This window comes from Patagioenas fasciata, chromosome 4, assembly GCF_037038585.1.
Source record: "Patagioenas fasciata isolate bPatFas1 chromosome 4, bPatFas1.hap1, whole genome shotgun sequence".
NCBI lineage: Eukaryota > Metazoa > Chordata > Aves > Columbiformes > Columbidae > Patagioenas > Patagioenas fasciata.
Window position 1 is genome coordinate 24,419,422 of NC_092523.1, and position 21,386 is coordinate 24,440,807.

Below are 21,386 nucleotides of genomic sequence, written 5' to 3' on the forward strand. Positions count from 1 at the left end.
GAACTTACATGATTTCTGATTTTCGCTCCTAGAATTCGGTGCATTAAAAAAAAAATACAAAAGCAAATGAAAGGCAGATGGGAAGGGTATTTCAGTGCTCCATAAAAGGAGAAAATTTTACAAAATAGGGAGTAGGACGAAAGTCACTTAAAGCCCAGTTAACTGAGAATTTAAACAACATTAAATCATGTCCATTTTCACATGGAGAGATAAAGTTTCACTGACAATTTCTGGCAATATTTCAGTTCATTTTTTTTTTACTTGTGCTGAAGGATTTTTCCAGGGTACAGTGTTAGCATTTTTATAACTAAGATCTTTTTCTCATCACAATTTTTCTTTAAACTGCAATTGTTTTCAGACAGTGTTCTAAATACTCAGTATTTTAATCTCTTTATAGGAGTTTAGTTGGAGACTACATTCTATAAAGCTACAGAATCTATATTTACTAAAAGATCTCTAGTGCATTATAAGATTTCCACTCCCTGGGGATTCTCACTGCATAACAGCAGCAAGCAGTGTTTATTGGTTTGCTCCTACAATGGTTGGGTAGTGATTGCAAGCAATTAATTTTTTCCTCGGTTTATTCTATAAAGCCCATCTCTTTTTTTTCTTCTCACATAACACTAAGGGGATACTAAAAAGAAGTTGAGAATAATAATAATACCTACAGCACCTTGTTTCAGATAGGCTCACAACTTTCTTTGAGAAAAAAAAGTATGTTATCAGTACTTAAATTTAAGAAAATCTGATCCCAAACAAGTTTACCAGTAGTGCTTCAAAAATTTGCTATTGGCGTTCACTTTTAGAGCAACCATCTCAGGACATCATAGGTCTAATGTTGAGAATGACCAAGACCCCTCACATGGCCTAGGATGTTCAGCCTGAGACATCAAAACATTTTTTGTCAAACTAATTGCTCTCCTAACCCCCCAGCAGAGTTGCTCACTACTGCACTGGTGGGAACATAACAAAAGCCACTACATTTAAAACAACTGTTACAAATTTACTATAACTGACCTTTGAACTTACTTTAAAAAAAAAAAAAAAATCTATTTAGAAACTCTTATAGATAAGGGGATTATTTGCTAAGCTAAATTTAAATCTTAAGGGAGTGAGGGGAACGCACCAGCTCCCAAATGAACAGCCAGCCTCTTACACAGGTTTTCATGGAGGAGGGACAGTGCACCTCACACGCTGGGAGCAGCTTGCCAGGGCCACGCTCTTTTAAGAAATGTTTGTACAAATTGGGTGTGTCATTGTAAACCAGCTTTAGTAGCGCAGTATTTAAATCTGTTGAATGTTAATTACACAAAGTAACTTTGTAGGGTGGGAGGTAGAACAAGCACTAAAGTTACTCTGTGACCAGAAAGACAGACTCACCATTGAATGAGAGGCAGCAGTAACTCCTTTCCTAAAGAAAGGAATACAAATAAGGCATTTGCTGTCTAGCTCTCTAGTACAATTTTGCACTCACTATAGGAAATTGCACTGCTTTAATTATGACTTTTTTTTTCTGATGAAAAGATCCAACCTATTCTCTTGCTTTATCACATCAATATGGAGTCAGATATGTTGTTTCATGGGGAAAACACACAAATCAAATATTTCCTGCTCACAAACAAGGAAAGAAAAAGGTTCTTGGAAACTGAGATTATTGTAAATCTGTAAACCCAAGAAAGATTTTTTTCACTCGGATCTTCGGGGAAATCAAGCAAACATAAAAATCAAAATACTACCAGAAGTCTGGAATAGTTTTCCCTTTACCCTAAAATCAGAGCTAAGCCAAGCATTGCTCAAAATCCAATCCAGGTCTTCCAAAAGACTTGCAAATTTCAGGAAACTTGTACCAGATTTAAGGTTAATACTGCAAATCATCTACCTGGTGATTTTTGTGCAGCTCCAGGTCAGTGAGAAGACAGAGCAAAACCTGCAAGTGGAGGGAATTGTGGCTTCCTTGGAAAGCCCAGCTGAAAGGGGTTACTGTGCAAGGGATCGCTGAGGCCCTTCTCTAAGCACATGGTTGTTTCTATCTGATCTCAAGGAAATAAACTTACTTAAAGTAAGTATTTGCTCTCAGGCTTTACTGAATGAAAGCCAAGGAAAGCCTTTCCTCACATCTTCCAGGAAGGGATGGTCTTTCACTATGTTTGCACAGTATCTAGTTAAACACAGCGTCAGCATTGACTACACCTTCCACTGATACCGTTTCACAAAAGACTTGGGGCGGGGGGGACTCAACACACGCAACACGCTGCAACATGATGAAATGTAGTCAGGTAATAAATATTTGCTTGGAACTTATAATTCCTCCTTCAGACTCTATTTATCTGCAAACGACATTTGGTCACCTGTCAGCAGAGCATGCTGGCCGTTTCCACACAACAAAGTTGTCATGTGGAGGGCATGGCTAATGCAGAGCAGGAGGCCAAAGCCCTGCTCCTTAAGTGGGAGCACCTCATTTAGCACCTGATCATGCTAGAGAATGTCAACACTTCTAAACAATGATGCATAGAAATGGCTGGTATTTGCTGAGCTCCAGAAGAAGAGTGCTGGCAAACAGGATGTATTGCTAAGGAGAATAGGTATAAAACACTACGTAGTTCTACTTACTGAAAGTCTGATATCAAAATAATAGACAAAATAAATGAGTTCTGGTAGAAAGGTCAAAAGGGATTATTGGAAAGGGGAAAAAAAAGCAGCAATTTTCCTGAGAGCTCTCCTCTGAGTCACTTTCACTTAAACATATGGAGGAACCTTAAAATTTTATTAAGAGCCAAGTACATTGTTTGGCAACTAAAGATTTAATCACTTACAGCAGGAAGAAGGCGAAAAAAAGGTCCAAGTTTTCTTTTTTGTGTGACGGTTTTCTGTCTGCAGTTTTTATACAAGTTTATTTAACTTCCTTTTTTTTTTTTTTCCACTTTAACCACAGATGTTTGCTGCAAAGCCAAAAATGCTTTCTGTTTAGAAAAATATTTTTGGTAGAATATTCTATTATTAATTCACATGAATTACTTTTCCATTTGGGAGAGTGAGGAGTAAGCCATCTCCTTGGGGCTTCCTTTTTTTGGTGTTACCAACTGGGCCTGGCTAAACTTTGCATCATTTCCCAAGTATTTAATATAGTTGTGTATTTCTATTTAAAAGCAGTTGACTGACTGATTTTGTGTAAACAAGGTCCAATGCCTTGCTATAGCAGGCGATCTGCTTTTCTGAAAGACATGAGTAACAAAGACAAGAGTATCCCATGTCAAGAACACACACCCCATGACCAAAAACCCTTTCAACTTGTAGTGCACCCTGGGAACTTTTCATATTGGCTTCAGTGGGATTAGTATCAAATCCTCACACTGTCACCAGAGGCCAGGAAAAAAATGAATAGCCCAACGTGAGCTGTGCCAGTGCTACCCAGCAGAGCGCTGCCAGCAGAAATGGCAGCACGGCAGCAGCACAGGTTTGCCTGTCCACGGTGCATCACAACAGATCATTGCACTTCTGCCTAGTCACCTGTGCTTGGGACAAAGGCGTCTGGATGTTTAGGTGCTTTGCCCAGGAAGGCTGGCATTAACATCCTCTTACAACACACTCTGATGCGAAGTACATGAAGGCAGCTTTAAGGCAGAAGAAACAGGGAGTGTCACAAATAAGCCGTAAGGAAGCACATTCCCTCAGACTTTTCAGGCTGTAGGTCTGTTCCTTCCCTGACCACCTATCCTCCTCATTGTATTTATTGCAGTGACTGTATTTATTGACTGAGCTGGATTTATTACACTCACCTCTCCCTTTATCCCACGGCCACTTTGCAACTCTATTTTATCAACGGCAGGTGTGGGAGTGCCCAGCTTTATCTACCTTATTAAGCACCTGAACTTTGTGCAGGAGTCCAGGACGCACGAAGCACCATGTCTGCCCTGACACAGCTGCCCAACAATTTCACCCTCTCCCCTGGGCGCGCCCTCCCAGGCCGCAGGGCTGAGGCGGGGCCCCCCCAAGGCCCGCCCTGCCAGGGCAGCTCCCGGCCTGGGCCTGCAGCCAGCCTGTGCCTGCCCTCACCCAGCCAGCAAACCCGCACTGCTCTGTGCCACAGGCAGTTTCTTCTCCCCCCCAAAAAAAGTGATGTCAGCTCTTCTCTTACAGTGTACAAGCTTGACAGAGATTGCATTTGCTTGATTTTAACACTACAAATTTCTACAGAGCTGTTCTTCTCCTCTACTTCTGATCTAGTAACAGAAGCATAAGTCTCGGGCATATTCAGGCTTTTGAAGTAAGCTGGCAGTCTTTTTCATATACAGCTCAGTAGAAAACAAGTAGTTACTGGCAGCTGTCAGGAACCCGAATAAAGCTTTGTTAAGGGCCCCTCTGTCTCTATTTTTGGTTTGGGTGGGGCATGGAAAAAACAATATTTACCATCTCAGTAGCTGTGCCCTTTGTGTATTTGTTCTCGTATTCTCTTTCCCCATGTGAATTTAGCAGATGTTGCACGGCTTGATATCAGCCCTGCATTTCTGTTGTCAGAGTATGTGTATGTCTCCACTGAACATTAGCACTGAATGGGCAATGTCTGTGAAGCAAAGATACAGACGAAACTGCCAGGCACCATTTCAGAGGCAAACATGGATAAAGACCAAAAATACCGTAAGATTTCATTTGCAATGTAAATGAAGTAAAAGCTACAGTCCTCAGCCCTAAACTTGAAGGCCTCCAGGGGCCTGAGAAGCTACAGACATGTGCAATGTCCAATTTCTGTCCTTAACATCTCTTTTTAAATTAAAATCACTTGGGAATATTTTCCATTGCTTTGGATGAATGCACAGAGATTGCTAAAAGGCTAGTCTACATTTACCAATATACATTAAAAACTAATGCTCAGTGCAATTATCCGAGTGCAATTATCCAATTAATTACCTTCTATAAAAAACATTTCCATTCACTTTATGTTTATGTAGAGTACAAACATACAGATTCGCTAATGCACAGATGATCAAAAAGCCCCAAAGGCAGTTTAAGAAAACAGAGCAAAGCCAAGGACAAGGAGCTCAATGCCAAGGGAAGGCCAGCCCGCTGCTTCCATGGCCATGCCAGCACCAAGTATTCAAATTACACCATCAGTTTTGTTTCATTTCTCTGCCATCCTTCCAAGACAAAACTTCACAGTGATACCACTGAAATCAATGCAGCTGGACTTTCCTCCTGGAAAGCATGAGAATGCACCTATTTAGCTCAGAGCACATATTGTTACCCAAAGTTTGCACGTGGGGGGAAGGCCAGGTTTGAGAAGCAAGGGCTAAACCAGCCCCAAGGTTCTGTGCACGACACAGAATTTCAATCCAAGTCTCCCAAATGCTTCACGAGCCAAATCTGCCTCTAGAGCCTAACACCCTTTGAAAATGCAACCCACTGTCAGTAACTTTCTTGTCATGGAGCAATATGTCAGAGTGACCAATAAATCAAGTTCTAAAGCACAGGCAGCATGCATTTGCTTTATGATAGAGCTACCCGAGACACACTGTTTATAGCCATGGCATAAACTCTTTGGAACAAGGAGTTCTGCTGGAAATGTCAGCCTGTTGTCAGCATACAGCATCATGAGCTGCTCCACTGCTGAAACACAGTTTCACAATTCAGACTTCATTTTGTAATTTTCATTGATAATTTTGCTGAATACAGCCCATTCTTTTGCACAGGATTAAAAGAAAAAGGAAGGAGGAAGGGGGAAGATTACTGACATGGCTTGATGCCAGACAACACTAAGACTTTTAAGGCAATAAATACTTTTCTATAGCTTTCAAGTATTGTTCTGCTGAGAGACTGGAAAAGGTTGCAAATACAATCAAGATAAGCAACTCAATGATACAACAGAAACGCAGCTGTATTTCACTGCTATCTCACCATTACCATGTCTTAGCCACGGTCAGACCTTTTTAATGCAGTGGTCAATACTTTCGATCTGCCTTGTGCTGAGAGATAATTACTGTAATTATAACATAAAAACTCTTTGCTCTTGTTCACAAACTTGTTGTGTTTAATCATTCCCTTAGCCACCCATCATCACACAATGTCTGTGAAGGAAATTGGTTTAAAATAACCAAATGGAAAAGTTCAAAGGCACTCTAAACAGCTCTAGATTAAATTATCTCTATGCTTTACACATTAATGTAAGTGCTGTATTTAAAAGAAAAGAAAAACCATTCGAGTCAAAAAGAACTCATGTAAGACAAAAAGTCACATCACATAAAAGGGTCTTTATTAAGGTATTGTATCCGAGTCTTTTCTTGAAGATTTTTGAGTGCGAGTTTCAGTGTTTTCTGTATTTTTATCTTTTAAAAGCTTTGTTATCCATTTTTTCTTTGAAATTTTGGCCCAAATAATCCACTGCTTTTCTACTCTCTGCTGACCATTCTTTATGTGAAAGGTTCAGGAACAATGAGGTAAAAATTGCATCCTAGTATGCTTCCCACCTTTGTTACATAGAAACAACTGTGTAGGGGGAGCATCTTGAGCAATGAAGCCCCCCAAAAAGACCCCAAAAGACACCCCCCCACACACCAAAAAAAAAAAAAAAGGGTGAAGGAAAAAGAAATGCACCAGCTGTATTAATGTCTTTCAGGTTATGTCTGATCTGAGCTGATACAGATATCACCTGCTAAAAAAAATTATTTATATGGCTTATACTGTTTTAGAAGGATTCCTATTTTTAGCGTATGTATTTGATCCTTCTCAAACACCCCCATAGCTGAGCGGGCCTAAGCAGTTCTGCTTACAGGCTACAAGATCATCTCAGAAATAACTTTCTAATCCAGGCACACCATAGTCTTACCATTCACTGAAACACCACATTCTGAACATTTGGTGCACCTACATGCTAGGCCTTCATGGAGCTGTGGACCACCAATAGCTGTCATAACTAACAATATTACTATTTTGCTCAGAAAATAATCTAACTCTGCTCCCACAATATGTCAAATGATTCTGCTGAGGAAAGGAACTTCTTCAGGTCTCCCAAGACAAGCTGTATTACTTATCTGGATTTCATGTTGTGATCCAATTAAAAAGCAACAAGGATAAAAAACCATTATCAAATTGATAACATTTATTTTACCACTGAGTGAGGAAGGTTTGAGTTTGAGGTTTGCTTGCTTGTTTTTTCTAAGATGGGAAAAGTAAATTTTTTTCTTTCAAACCCATCTGCACCAAGTCCATTGTTCTCCAGGCTTTACATTTACTTCTTCCATACCATTCTTCTGCATATATCTTAGCCCAAAAACTGTGCCCTATGCACGGCATTTTGATTGTCAGACCTGCTAGCAGCCATGAATTTGGGCAGGAGGGTGAGTTGTTAATTCATGGTCTTCCCAGGAAAATATACGTTTTAGCTGAACAATTAATTTATAGCATGTATTTTGTGGCTTATACCTACTCTTCTGTGTAGGATTCACTTTGGGCTAGCAGTAAAAAAACAAGAACGTAACTGTTGAAAACCCAAGCTGTTTATAAACAGGTTTCAGTATTGTTTCTGTTTACATCCCAATTTGAAGATTCAGTTATAACTTGAAGTCTTTCCAAGTGATTTTTCAGCTTGCTAGCCACAAAAAAATACATTTTCTTTTCCTGTATCAACCTAAATTTCCTTTGAAACAATAGAACCAACATTGATTCTTTCCTCTGTGAGTTCTGTTTGCCGATAGTGAATAAGTTTCACATTTTCCCCACAAATCTGTTGAGTTGCCTTAACTGTTAAGCTGCCAAAGATATTAAATTGCCTTTGTTGCACCATTCTATAGTCCATAAACCATTGATTCTTTTAACCTTATGAAATTCTTTTCCATTCTCTGTATCATTCCAGCTTGATGCAAAAAGACAAATCTGCAAAAAATTGTTTCTTAAGACCAGTATCTGAGATGAGCCCCAAAAGCATGGCTTATTGGAAATCTGTGGTTTGCACTGCTGTAACAGCTGCTTTAAATGAGTATTTGTTAGGATAAAGTAAACCAGACTGAATTTCTCTAAAGTACGTTTAGGGCAGATAATCCAGTAGTGGCATGCTCTCCATGCTACAGGGCTTTTATTGTTCAGCATCATGCCGTGAAAGAGCCTAGATTTGTATGTTCTACTCTGGACATGAAATTAAGTTAATCATAGACTGAGATTTCTTTGTTCAATAAAACAGATTTTTTCTGGCCTGTTCAATTCTACTTTAACCCACATTCCTACAGCCTGCAATATTCTTCTGCCCACAGAGCTCATGTGCAGAGCAGCACAGCATCAACGCAGTTGAACAGCTCACCTAGATACTGGCACAAATTCCCTAGCCCAAGGCCTGAGTCCATCAAGAGCCACGTGTTTTCTAGGTCTGGCCTTCTGTTTCCCAGTCTATGCAAGTCTCTATTGTTACCCTGCAGGTTTTGTACTTTATTCAGGTTGTTTTGGTTTTCCTCATCTCCATGGCATCCCTGGTAAGGAGCATAACATCCAAAGATATCATTAAAAAGCCCTTTGTGCTCCAGGAGATATACAGGGTTTCTTGAATAAGACTGCTGGAAACTTTGCAAAAAAAACCAGGTGAGTAAATATGCTACCGCCCAGAAAAAAACACGTTCCCTCTCCCAAGCAAAATGAAAGGTTAACTCTATCAAGCCCTGCAAATTCAGGAGCCCTTCATCCTCAAAATTTCCTCATTACACAGCTCTCACAGGTCATTTGATAAAAGGAAAATTCAACTTACATTGGCAAAGACCCCATTCATTTATGCCAAGAAAATCCCACACAATTTGGAATTAATCAATAGCACAGAAATTCTCACCCACCTACCACATGGAGCCCGGTCTCTAAAAATCTGCAGTGTCTCTCTGGGGTGGTATTTGAAACAAGCCTGTTTGCAGAACCAGTTTCATCCTCCACCCATGCTGCCTTCCCACACAGAGAGATCTTTTGCTACTTTCCTCCAATGGAAAAAAATAACACACCTTTGTGGAAAATGAAGACTAGAGCATCATAAAGTCTGGAAAAGCCTGATAGGAGGAAAACCTTCTCCCCACTGAGCCAATACACTTTTCTCCCACTAAGAAACACTCTGTTTCTAGGCCAGCAAAAAGTAATACAAGCAAGACTTAGAACTTGTGTTAATGAGCCCTTTTGAAAGGCCTGGTAACAAACGTATGCCTGAAACAGAGCCTGGGCTTCACCTTTCTTTCTCTAGACATTTCCTTCGCTTTCCAGGAGGCCTGAACATCTCTGTATGAAAGCAAAGATTGCAGTTGATTGCTACACAGCTTTCCACAAATGGCCTTTTTAAAGTATTCAGGTGAAATGCCTGGAAGACTCTGAGGTGTTTGTTACTCACAGCGTGCAGTTACCTATCTCCCATTACACTTCAGGACTTTTTCCCCCCGCCTTCCCACAGGATTTCCTCGTATAAAGAGGTTAAAGGTGCTTTGCCTCTGAGTTACCTTCATTTTTTTGCAGTATTTCCTTGTTTGTGTTACAGCAGCATCTACAGGCACCAGAAATGATAAGGGCCTCATTGCTCTGGCTGTCACTGAGACACCTAATAAGATGTATCTTATTTAAACACTTAGAAATTAACTAGACCATTCCAGACTAGATCCAGATTTCTGGCACTTGCTTACTTTAAGGAGAATAAGGAAGCATAACCCAATCCCCACCTTGTTTATTAGTAAAGACTGTACCATCCTTGGGAAATAAATGCTCTGGGTTTTAATACCTTTGGATTTAGGAGGTACTTAACCACAGGCACCTGAAATCCCAAATGATGGGTGATGCCAGGAGGTTATTACACAATGCATGCTGCTGTCATGCCCAGTAACAGGACTTCAGGCAGCTATACAGTAGCTGTAATAGTCACTAATATCCCATACAGCCAGGCAGGGCCTTTGTGAACTGTTCTGCTGTGATGTGACACTTCACCACTGCTGGAGCTGGGTTGGAGCTGTGTCCAAATGACGACTATCGCAGTCGCCCCGCTGCTGGGGCAATGGAGAGCACAGGCAGCGCCGGCAGCGAAGCCACAAACAGACTGCTGGGTGTCAGTCAGGCCTCTTCATCACAAAGCTGTCCTCCCCAGTCATTGCTCTACCCAAACCACACAGCCAATTGCCCTAATATTAATGTTTGCCACCTGTTTCCTTCTTCTTAAACTTTGCCAATGGAGACATCCTTTCCCTAAGCTCAAGTTCCTAAGGTTCCAGACTTTTCATGTCTGCACAATTTTCTCCTACCCAAAAAAAGTAATAAATGAAAAAAAGAAAACAAAACAAAACACCCAAAACCAAAATAAAACAAACAAACAACAACAAAAAAAAAAGCAAACACAAAACAACACGGGAGGGAGCTTTCAAAATAGCTTGAGCTAGCCAAGCTTTGTTTCTTTTGTACAACACTATGCACAATGTATTCCTTTCCAGAGGCAACAACAGTGAAGTTTCCTCTCTCCTGTCCCCACACAGGCTGCAGCAGGGCTGACACTTTAAGCCGCCGTCGCAACAGCGCAGGCATTGCAAATCAAACAGCAGGCTTGTTTTGCAAACTCCCTTCTTGGTTTCTGACTATAAAATACCACCTGAATAAGGACACTCCATTGTTAGAGAAAGAAAGGAGGAAGAGGCAGAGAGCTGCCTCTGCACCCTCTCACCTTGGGAAAACCTCTCCCCCCACTGCTGGGGCCACCCGATGCCATGCTCGGAACCGAAGCCCAAAGGGACATTTTCAAGACACTCTCAACTCCAGCTGTCTCAGGACAATGCAATGGTTTCAGAGAGTGTCAAGGTCTCTGGTTCACAGGCTCTCCCTTTATGGGCTCAGATTAAGCTCTAGCCACAACAGATTGCTTTTTGTTTGTTTGGTAGTGGTGGTTTTTTGTTCATTTGTTTTCAGGACTTTTGTTCATTGTGAATCTTCAAATTCACTTTTTTTCTTTTGAATACATACAGCACATCATAACAAATAGGTGAGAAAAGGGCCATCTCCTGTTAGAAGTTCAGCATCACAGAAATTTAGTTGTGACAGGAAACTACACTGCAAGTCACTCATAGGTTACATTAGCTGGAAGAAAGGTTCACTACAGAGAAAATAAATGATAAGCTTGATACCGTCAAAGCATTTCAAGAGGTAATACATCGACATAGCACAATGCAAAAAAGCCTTCTTTTCTGTAAAGGACAAAAATATCTTGTTCCTTCAGAACTCTCCTCACCTCATCACATTGAGCTATGTAGACAAACTTGATCAGATAGCAGAAGGGTTAGGAAAGCACTGACAACATTTTCATGCAGATTTGCCAGTCCATCCTGGCTGAAATGAATTCTGGTGTCTTTTTGACAAGAGCAAGGCAGGACTTGACAGAATCTATCAGCTATCTGTGTCTCCATCAGCAACTCAACCACTTTCCTGTCGCTTCACCATTTCATCTTACCAGCACTGTGATCCAAACTGGCAAAGAAGCTCAGTTCTTTGGAAATCAAACTGGCAGCCTGACAAGGAGCACAGAAATTAGGGCCTGATGTTTTTCCCAGGGCTACAAGAACCTCAAAGCTCTCTCAAATACAGAAACACCACCACAGACACCATCCTATAAAGCCAAGGGGGAAATGGTCTTTACACAGAGAATTAAAAAAGAACAAAGTATGTTTTCTCAACCAGAACAAAGCTATATTTTTAGTGACTTCTGTAAACCAGACTTACTATTCCCCACTCATCCTTATTACCACACGCCATTTGAAAAAATGCATACAATAAACATGAATGTCTCTAAATGTTGAAACGTTGGGAAGTTTGTACAGTGGATCACAACAAAAGACGTAGAACACCGCAGTGCAAGGGACAGCGCAGACCCTTATGGGCTCCCGTGTCCCCATTCCACACACACATCCCTACCACTGGGACCTGAGAAACAATTTAAACAGTTGAGGGGAAAAAAGTCCTTATAGGGGACAAGACTCATTTTTAGTTCCCATGGATCATTGTAAAAGAAAAGCATTATGTCAGTGTTGGCTTTGGGATGTGTAATGGAGGTCCAGTATTTTCATTTTAACTAATTTTAACATTAAAAAACTATGTTTTGTCAAAGCTGGGGAACTATCCATTTTAAGAGTCAAACCACATGACTGAAGGACTGATACCAGTCATATCTCATAACATTGCAGAAAAATGAAGATTTAACCATCCTCAGCAACTCCAGAATTCTAGCTCGTTCAAGATGTGACACTCAGCATTTGTTAGTGTAAAAACAAAAGGAACACCAATTAACAATAACCTTTGCATTTTCTGCTTAAAATCCCAGGAATATATACAAATCATGCCAGTTAAGTTAAACCTACAACAGAAAAATAAATACCTGAATTTGAGACCTTCTTTACAGATGAAGTGACAACAAACTGCTAACAGTGAGGATGTCTCTCACCATTTAAACCTACCCCTTTGGTTTCAATCCTGCATATGTAGACCGCAAGTAAATACCAAGAGCTGGCAAACACAGAGGAAGGCAAACCCCTGCAGGGGTCTTTCGGCACAGGAGATGTGAGAATTAAATGCCGCAGCGGCACTGCTTCAGCTGCAAAATCATTGCTCAGAGCAGCTCATGGAAAGCCCAATGTGTACTACACACACAGCTCTAAAAGTGTGGTGTTGCACTGGCACAGTTAAACTGAAGCAATTTCATCTGTTAGAATGATGGGCTGAGTCAAAATTGGTTCATCTTGATTAGTTTACTCTTGCTCCACAGCAGTGCTGTTTCTGTGGGCAAACCGTGCTTCAGTCTTAAGCAGATGCTTGGACTGATGGTCTCACAGGATTAGCGATTTTAAATTAAGGAATAAGTTGCAAGAAAAAGTAATTTCATGCTTTGAAAAGAACTTTTATTTCAAAGGCTTGGAACCTAGAACAATCACTCCATAATCTTAACCAAATGTTGATGTCGTCAATGCATTTTAAAGCAGCTTTTAATTAAGTTAAATAAAGAAAACAGATGCTGCTGAAAAAATGCCCAATAAAAATTTCTATTTCTAGATAAAATTGCTTTAAACACGCAACCATTTCTGCTGTGAGATGTGATGCACAAAACTGAGTTTATAGGTGTTTAGCAAGAGTTTTGTGCCATGTGACTGTGATCAGTCAGCATAAAGATAATGGTATAAACATAGTAGAGAGGGCCTATAACATCCACATCTTCTAATTTAAAAAGTATATAAATCATGTAAGTCACACGCAGTAGCATTTGCTCTGGGCTACGACAGCATTTACTTTCCTTCTAAAAAGTTGCATCTGCCCAAATAAAAAGTTTTCTTAGCTCAGATGAGCATACACTCAAGACAATCATTCAGGAGATGTTTTCTATATTTAAACTCTGGCTGTTAATGGTGCTGTAACCCAAGTCCCATCCAGGCCATAATATGATTTTAAGAAAGTTAAATTGTATCAGCATGGAGATCCGTAGCAGAGGGAAGAAATAAAAATTAGGTCAGTCTAATTGAATTGCAGTAGCTTATCTGAAAAACGTGTTTGCTACCCACTTTGAAAGGGCGTTAGAGATCACATTAGGGAAAGGTTTTCATTTTCAAAATCATCTTCTTTGTTACTGCCTGCTTTGCTCAGAGAACTCACTGCTGATACACCCTCCTGAGCTTTTTTTTTGACTGGAGGATGAAAATATTGCTAGTAGTAAAGCCAGAACTTTCAAATGGACCAGGAGAAGCTAGATGCAGTGGGATTTCATGTGCCTTTTAGGTCTTTACATGCACATTAAGGTTTATCAAAAATGCCTAAGTTTGTCAGCCAGATGAGCTACTGTAACGCAGCCCAGTCTTGGTCTGTTTTGTGCAGCATGCTGTTGACTACTTTGGCAGTGGGGCTTTTCTGGCCTTTGGGGACAGCTTTACCCCTCCTTCACACAAGCTGAGCAACTTCAGGAAAAGCACTAAGCCTCATATTAACGCTTCACCTTGCTGACAGCAGCTCCAGCCTTGGCTCTTCTGTGCCACAGGAGCGACGCAGAGGCCAGGGAGCTGCCAGCCGAGCTCCCTTGGGGAGTGACAGCCCCAGGGTGTTCGTGCTGTGGGTGCAAGTTCTTAATAGCAAATTGCAAACGAATATATGTGTCATTTTGAGCATATATTGGTTACATTGATTACTGATGTGTGATGAGCTACATAAATGCACACCAGCTAAAAATAAAGGTCTGCTTGCTCTATTCAGTATCATGCTTCCTGAGCAAGGGAGAAACCTGGCTCCACCCTCTTAGTAAGAACTCGTATTCAAAAGGAGGATCTACTCTACCAAAAACAGAAGAAAGAAGCAGCAGCCACTGTGACTGACTTATCTAACTAGAGGAAAACACACTATTAAAAACTACATTTGGTAGTGTAGGTCTCTCTACACACTAACCACAGCAAGCAGAAATATATATATATATATAAAATGTATGTGCACATAACAAAAGGGGAAAATCTCCTCCCAAGCCTGTGTTTGCTAGCACTGAATATTCAAAATCTCATCTGAAGCACCTCTGTTCCACATCTGTTCATTCTATAATTGTGTCGGTATAACATTCACGCAACTACAAACTATAATGAACAAGTTCCACTCTGAAGTTGGGGCCCTGAAGGCTGAATATGTTATCCAAATAGAAGTGAATGCTAAGCACATCGGGATTCTTTCAACCACAAATCTACGTAATGACAATTTCAAATGTTGCAACAGAAGAGCCATGGTTAACTAATTATAGCTCAGAATATTTTTCTACTACATCTGCTCAAAAAGAAAAGAAATACCATACCTCAAAGTTTCCCAATTTTCTTCACCTTCAGCAAAATAAATTTCTTACCTCTATTAGCACAATCTTTACTATAAGCCATTTATATAAAGTTTGGTTTTGACTGAATTGCTAGTCTTCTGACTGGCAGGATTATAGACATAATGTGTTTCCCCAAGGGATTTTGCTACTTAGGGAATCAGCCTGCAATCTTCTCACTGTCTAAATTGTAGCCCATGACTTAATGTCATCCATTCCCACATCCTCAAAAACACGAACAGAGGGAAATCCCGTTTCTACAGGAGGCTCCTCATGGCTCTTTGCCGATAGAAGAGCTTACGAGCTTATGACAGTGCATTACACTCTTCGGAAACCTTCATAATTTTTGTAGCGAAATTGAAAGTGTCTTTGTCACCACTGCCTCAAAATAGTCAGAGGCTGGGAGATGACTGGGTGTCAGGGAACACCACTTACAGAGCCAGGTCCTAAGCAAGATAGCTGGGGATGATGTTTTACTCTTTTGGTCATTCCTATGTAAGACCTCAGAGCATGCAACACAGCCTTTACAGGAAGCTGTGCTGATGAAATAGGGCTGATGAAGATTTTTTTGTACATTATAAAATGCTGCCAGGCATAGCTTTAAAAATAAGAAATTATTGAAGTCTTTTTACTAAAGCTGTTATATATAGATGAGAAAGATATAATATTTATTCAACAGTTAAATGAAAAAATGTTCTCTTATAACGAACACCTTGTGCACCATTTGCCCAGTGTCTGGCATTCCTTGTGAATATTTCCAAGAATTACTGATGTCAGTACCTGACTAGTACAGGTATGTGTGTTTAAATACTCAGGAAACTTAGAAAAAAACTTAGAAAAGAAGAAGAGTTTTTTTTGACTGAAATTTGTTATGTATGTTCATGTTTTGGCACAAGTGTTTAAATATCAAGAATTGTGGATCTTGTCAGGATGTGAGCATGACAGGGAAAGGAAGAGAGGTCTGAGGATTTTGCCTGATTAAAATGTGCGGTGCCTTGCACTCAACACTCATGCTGAACCTAAATTTCCAGATAAATATTCATAGAGGCACTCACCACAGGTCTGGTAATCTTGTTCTCAAATTTAGAGGAATCCCCAGATAGAGTTTGGGGGCAGGACCTAAGCAACAAGCAAAGAACAACAACAACAACGAAACCCCATACACTAGAGTTGACACTGTCAGTACAACCACACAGGGCTCAAGCAATCATAGGAGAGTGGATGTCATTCTGCACCTAAAGTTTCCAGGATGGTCTCACACCTGTAGGCAACACGGGGAATATAAGGCAATGTGCAACCACTTTTTTTTGAGTATTTTCAAGCTTATTTTTCAGTATTTGAGTAAAGCACCACTGTTTTCCAATTTTCTTTACGTAAGATAACCTCCACATCTCAGAGACATCCATGCTAACAAAAAAGACCCATTCATATAGAAGAGCTCAAATAATGCTCTGAATAACTCTTTCATCTAAAAGAAGCAGCATTTCTCAGTATACGTTTTCCAAAGTCCTCTAGCTGTCTAGACAGCAAAATCCTACACTGCACTGTAGACTTAAGGGGAAGTGCAACCATCTTGTTATATGCTATAAATACTGGGGAACATTCAATCAGATCAAAAATTGATGTGTTCAGAGTGGAACAAACAAAATTCTTCCTCCAGCATAACTATCTGGACAATTGCTATCTGTAAATTTGTTACCGAGAGAAATAGTGTAATGAGGTCTCCATAGAAAATAACAAAAACTACCCAGTATCACAACAATGAACATGACAAAATCAAATATAAGTTCTAAAAAGTTAAAAGTTTTAGGAGAATATAAGTCTTCAAACTTGGATACTTAAGCCGTGTTTGATGTGTTGTAAAAGTTGCATCACCCCCGCTCTCCAAGGGGTGTTTGTGCAAGTTCTCCTGAGGTATCTGATGCTGACTACAGCACTGAACTGGGGGCTGATCCAGCCTCACAGTTTCTGTGCCTCTTTACACATATAAAGTCAGAATGAAAAATACAAGAAAAAAAAAAAAATCAAACAATGCAGAGGTATTCCTGGTGATCCATTGCAGTGACAGCTTTAAAAAGTATACATTTTTTTGTTTATTTTAAACAAAGTAGTAGGATAAATCTGCTTCATTTTTTTTCACGCTATAATTAAATTTCCAATCATGGAAAACAGACAAAAAGCACTCTTTTTGTTTTCCCCTAGAGTTTTCTGTAGCAGGCGTTATTAATGCCTTTGTTGAGCAGAACTCAGGTGGAACCACACAACCAGGAGAGGACCTACTGCTCCCTGAGGCTCTGACCTGGGTGTCCAAAGAACAAAGATTTGTTGCAGTGATTGGCCTGGCACCTGCCTGAGGCATCCAACTGTATCTAGCACAGTGATGCTGGAAAGCATTCAGGAGTTAATAGACAATAACATTTGTGTGTTTACAGCATCTGCAAAAGGTGTGCATAAGGTCATTTCTCTACTGTGTGTTTTCAGAGCAAGTCAAACGCATTAATTCAATTCATGCTCTTGTCCTGCTTCAAAAGGGAAAACACAGCTGATATATGGACACTGACAGCTGCAGGAACCAGGAGCTGGTTTTGCTCATCCCCTGCCCTTAATTAATTTTTAAGCATCTGGGCAGGTTGATTCATCATATTCTGATCATACAAAAGGCTGCATGTCCTCATCTTACAAGGGAGGCAAAGGAAGCTGCTGCAGGCAGAGTACTCTCTGTCGGACTGTGCTGGTTTCTCAGTGCTGGCTTCAGAGTGTCTGCAGGAATCGGGTACCTGAACATCTCTGTGTCCTAGAAACTTGCGTAAAATGACCATTCATATGACATTTCTTATCTAGTCATTATTTTGCTTGTCCCGGCAACAATAAATTTAAAAGCAGTCCCTGAGGAACAGTGTAATCTACAGCAACAAAAAATACTCTTTTTAACAGACGCAAGTAAATTGCCAGAAATACCACCTTCTAGAGGGAAGATAAATGTCTCTGTATTGCCACAGCACATAGGGATATATACAAATAGCAATATGCAGCAATACATCACTATGTTCATTTCTTCTTCCAGGTTCTTTAAACAGGAGACAGATTGCAAGCATTTTGGCCTGAAATCTGGAGGTAAGTAATCCGAACACATTTAACAACCTGAGCTCAGAACAGGAAACTGTTCAGTAAATGGAAAATTTTGGATTATGAACTTTCACCCTAGGCTTATGGGAGATTTTTACTAATAAAGAACTATATAAACATAGACAGAGTATATTGACACTGCATCACATGGCCAGCAGAGCCATATGCTGCTGTTGCAGACACCACCAATAAAGATCAAAGCTTCGCCAGCATTAATGAGCTAAACCTGGGTGTTACATGTTTTTTTACTATGCTGCAGACCTATATTGAACTCTACAGAGTGGAACGTTGGGCCAGATGAACTCTGGAACTCCCTTTCAATCAACTGTTTTATGATTCTGTACCACACTTCATAAAACATAAGTCAAATTTATTTTGTTGTCATTCATAGTCCAGACAGCAGAAAGCCTGCTAGGAACAAGGATACCACCATCTAAAACAGCTCATGATCAGCAGTTGTCAGGAAGAAAAAGTAGCCAGCATGGTCTACAAAAGTGATGGAACAAACAGAACATAAAACTATCTCTTTCCGCCAGTGACCCGAAGGGTTGTCACTAAAATACAAGTATGGCTAAGAACCTGTATCTAGACATAAATGAGCACGTGATAATGGACTGCAAGATCAGCTAGGTAGACAGCACTATCCTAAGCTGCCTTAGCTAATGGGAAGGTGGTAATTCTCCAGAAATCTCTTGTGTGTGTGTGTGTGTAGATATATATAAAATATATATTTGAATATACCACTTCTTACCATCCAACACACCAGCAATTTATGACATTATCATTCTATGGCAAAATGAGCAAAGCTTAACTCACACAGGTGGCAAATGGAAGTTCAGCCCAAGCAACCAGCAATTCTAAAGACCTCAGAGCTCTTCCAGACAATTACTGCCTGTTTTCAGCTGTGGATCAAGATCTCTTATTTTGTCAGCTTGTTTTTACCACTCAGGAAACAACCAGTGCCTTTTCAGTTACTGATCAGGCTCCCCACAAATCACAGAGACTGAGGGGTGACCTTATTAATGTTTACAAATATACAAAGGGTGAGTGTCACGAGGATGGAGCCAGGCTCTTCTCGGTGACAAACAATGGCAGGACAAGGGTTAATGGGTTCAAACTGGAACATAAGAGGTTCCACTGAAACTTGAGAAGAAACTTCTCAGTGAGGGTAACAGAGCACTGGAACAGGCTGCCCAGGGAGGTTGTGGAATCTCCTACTCTGGAGACATTAAAAACCCACCTGGACACCTTCCTGTGTAGCCTCATCCAGGTGTTCCTGCTCCAGCAGGGGGATTGGACTGGATGATCTTTCGAGGTCCCTTCCAATCCCTAGCATTCTATGATTCTGTGATATCCCAAAGAATCGTTAAACAGTGTTCATTGAAGTGTTAACTGGTGTATGGTATCTCCATCCCTTGCTTATGTTCTTCATTGTTAGTGACAAGTTTGATATTCACAAGGAACATCATGGCCAGATTTAAGAACTAGTGTACTGATAATTACATAAAACCTCTTGATAACCTCTTTGAATTCAAGAAAGATTGGTAGAAGAATGAACCTCAACATGATTATATTTCCAGGCGCTTTTTGAAAGAAAAAAAAAAAAAAAAAAAAAGACTATCCATTTCTCTTCATCCTCAATTACCCCAATAAACCAAGGAAGTTATAGTTACCTACATTTTTGCTTCTCCACATCCCTACAGAACCTAGAGGATAAACATGCAGCTTTATAGTTGAAAGATTATTTCTTTACTCTAAACAAACAATTGTTTCAAATAAATAATTTAGGATTTTAGAATTTCCCCCTTTCATGACGTTGCAACAAAATCTGAATGGCTGTGATTCCACTCCTAGCAAGGTCAATCACAGTTTTACCATCAAGATGCAATAGGCCTACATTTTATACATTATCCCACATACAAAACACATCTCAGCTTGCCATGCACAAAGAGCACATTAATATGACTGTATGTGAACAATTTTAGTGAAACACATGGGCAGAAACACAAAGAACACATGGAAATCAGAGGTCTGTGCCACTGAAATTTCCACTGAGATATGAAGAGTTGAACTGACCAAAAAGACCCAAAAAAAAGCTTTTGGACAACATAGTCTGCAGCAGAGAAACTGTTTGAACAACACTACAAAAGTACACATGGGGCAGGGCCAAGGCTGTTAGAGACAGAAAAGAAACTGTGAGGGGAATGCAAACCTAGGGGCATAAATCAAAATCACTGTTGACAGATGAATATTTTCTGAAGCTGTGAAGCACAGCATGGAGTTCTAGTATATTTGACCAACAAAGGGAAACAAATATCTAGAACCAACTGATCTTCAGATCAGCTTGGAAGACCAAGTTAAAAATTCTGTAAAGAGCTAAACCCTGTGAGCAATATATACGTTAGTTCTCTTTGATCCTTAGGGTGAGAGAGGTTCTTTGCTTATGAGAAGTTCTGGTCTGCTTCACCCAACATTACACACCAGGGAAACTGTGTATGGTGCTTGAAAACTTCAGGGTGGGAGCTCCTCATGGAGGGGGACAACAGGTGGAACGAAGCAACGAGTGTCCAGCCTGAGCAGAGGCGGCAGCACCCCCCACACACTTCGAGCAGAGGACAAATACGGCTTCAGGAAACAAACCTAGGAAGGGATTCAACAGCAGTACTAGAATGTAAATACTGCTCAGTGTCCAAAAGGCTAATTTTGTCTAGCACAAAACACACGCAGGGTATGAAGTGTGCCCAGGGTCTGTGCCAATGCAGGCTTAGGGTACTGCATTTAGATTTTAACTAGATAACTTGGAGATAGCGTGTTTTTCACCAACTAAATGAAACATGAAATGCAAGTAGGAGCTTCTGAGAGCCTAATGATTTTGTTCAAATTCCAGGTTATTTTGGAATGTGAAAACTACTTCCTGCTTGGACCTCTGACAACCATGTAGATATTATACACTTGCTTGAACAATCTACACCAACATGGTAAGCCATATACCAGAGATGGGTCTCAAGTCCCTGGTAGTTGTGTTGTGCTATAAGTTGGAGTGACTGGGTGTGTAAGGCTTCATATTTCCGTCTCAAAAGGAGTAATACAAAAAGTATTAAAAAACATAAGCTAGCAGGGTGTGGCAACATTTTTTATTTACGAACACTGTTTTACATACCAGACAAGTATTAAGTTTCCCAGAATATCTCAAAAGGGATGTTGCTAAGCAAAGATGATGGTAAAAAGAGTATTTAATTAAGCTGTCTGAGTGTAATTTGCAGGACTAACAGCCATGTTCCAAACCATCACCAAGCAAAAGAGGAAAAATCTCCAAACTCAATGAAAAGGGGATATTTTTAACTCAAGTTTAAGTACAAATATAGAATGCTTTATGCCCAATCCTATCTGACACGGAGAAAAGGAGCTATTGGTTCCATTGAAAGCCAGCTTCTGCACACATTCTTCTGTTAAAAATCCA

General features: G+C 40.2%; 1 protein-coding gene across 2 annotated transcripts in view; it reads left to right on the forward strand.

Moving 5' to 3' along the window:
- PGCKA1 (PDCD10 and GCKIII kinases associated 1) overlaps window positions 1-21,386 on the forward strand; it is a 44,309-nt gene that overhangs the window by 571 nt on the left and 22,352 nt on the right. For both annotated transcript variants that reach the window (XM_071807388.1, XM_071807389.1), the window contains exons 2-3: window positions 17,865-17,914; window positions 20,814-20,904. The gene's annotated coding sequence lies outside the window, so the exon portion shown is untranslated. The remainder of the gene's footprint in view (window positions 1-17,864; window positions 17,915-20,813; window positions 20,905-21,386) is intronic.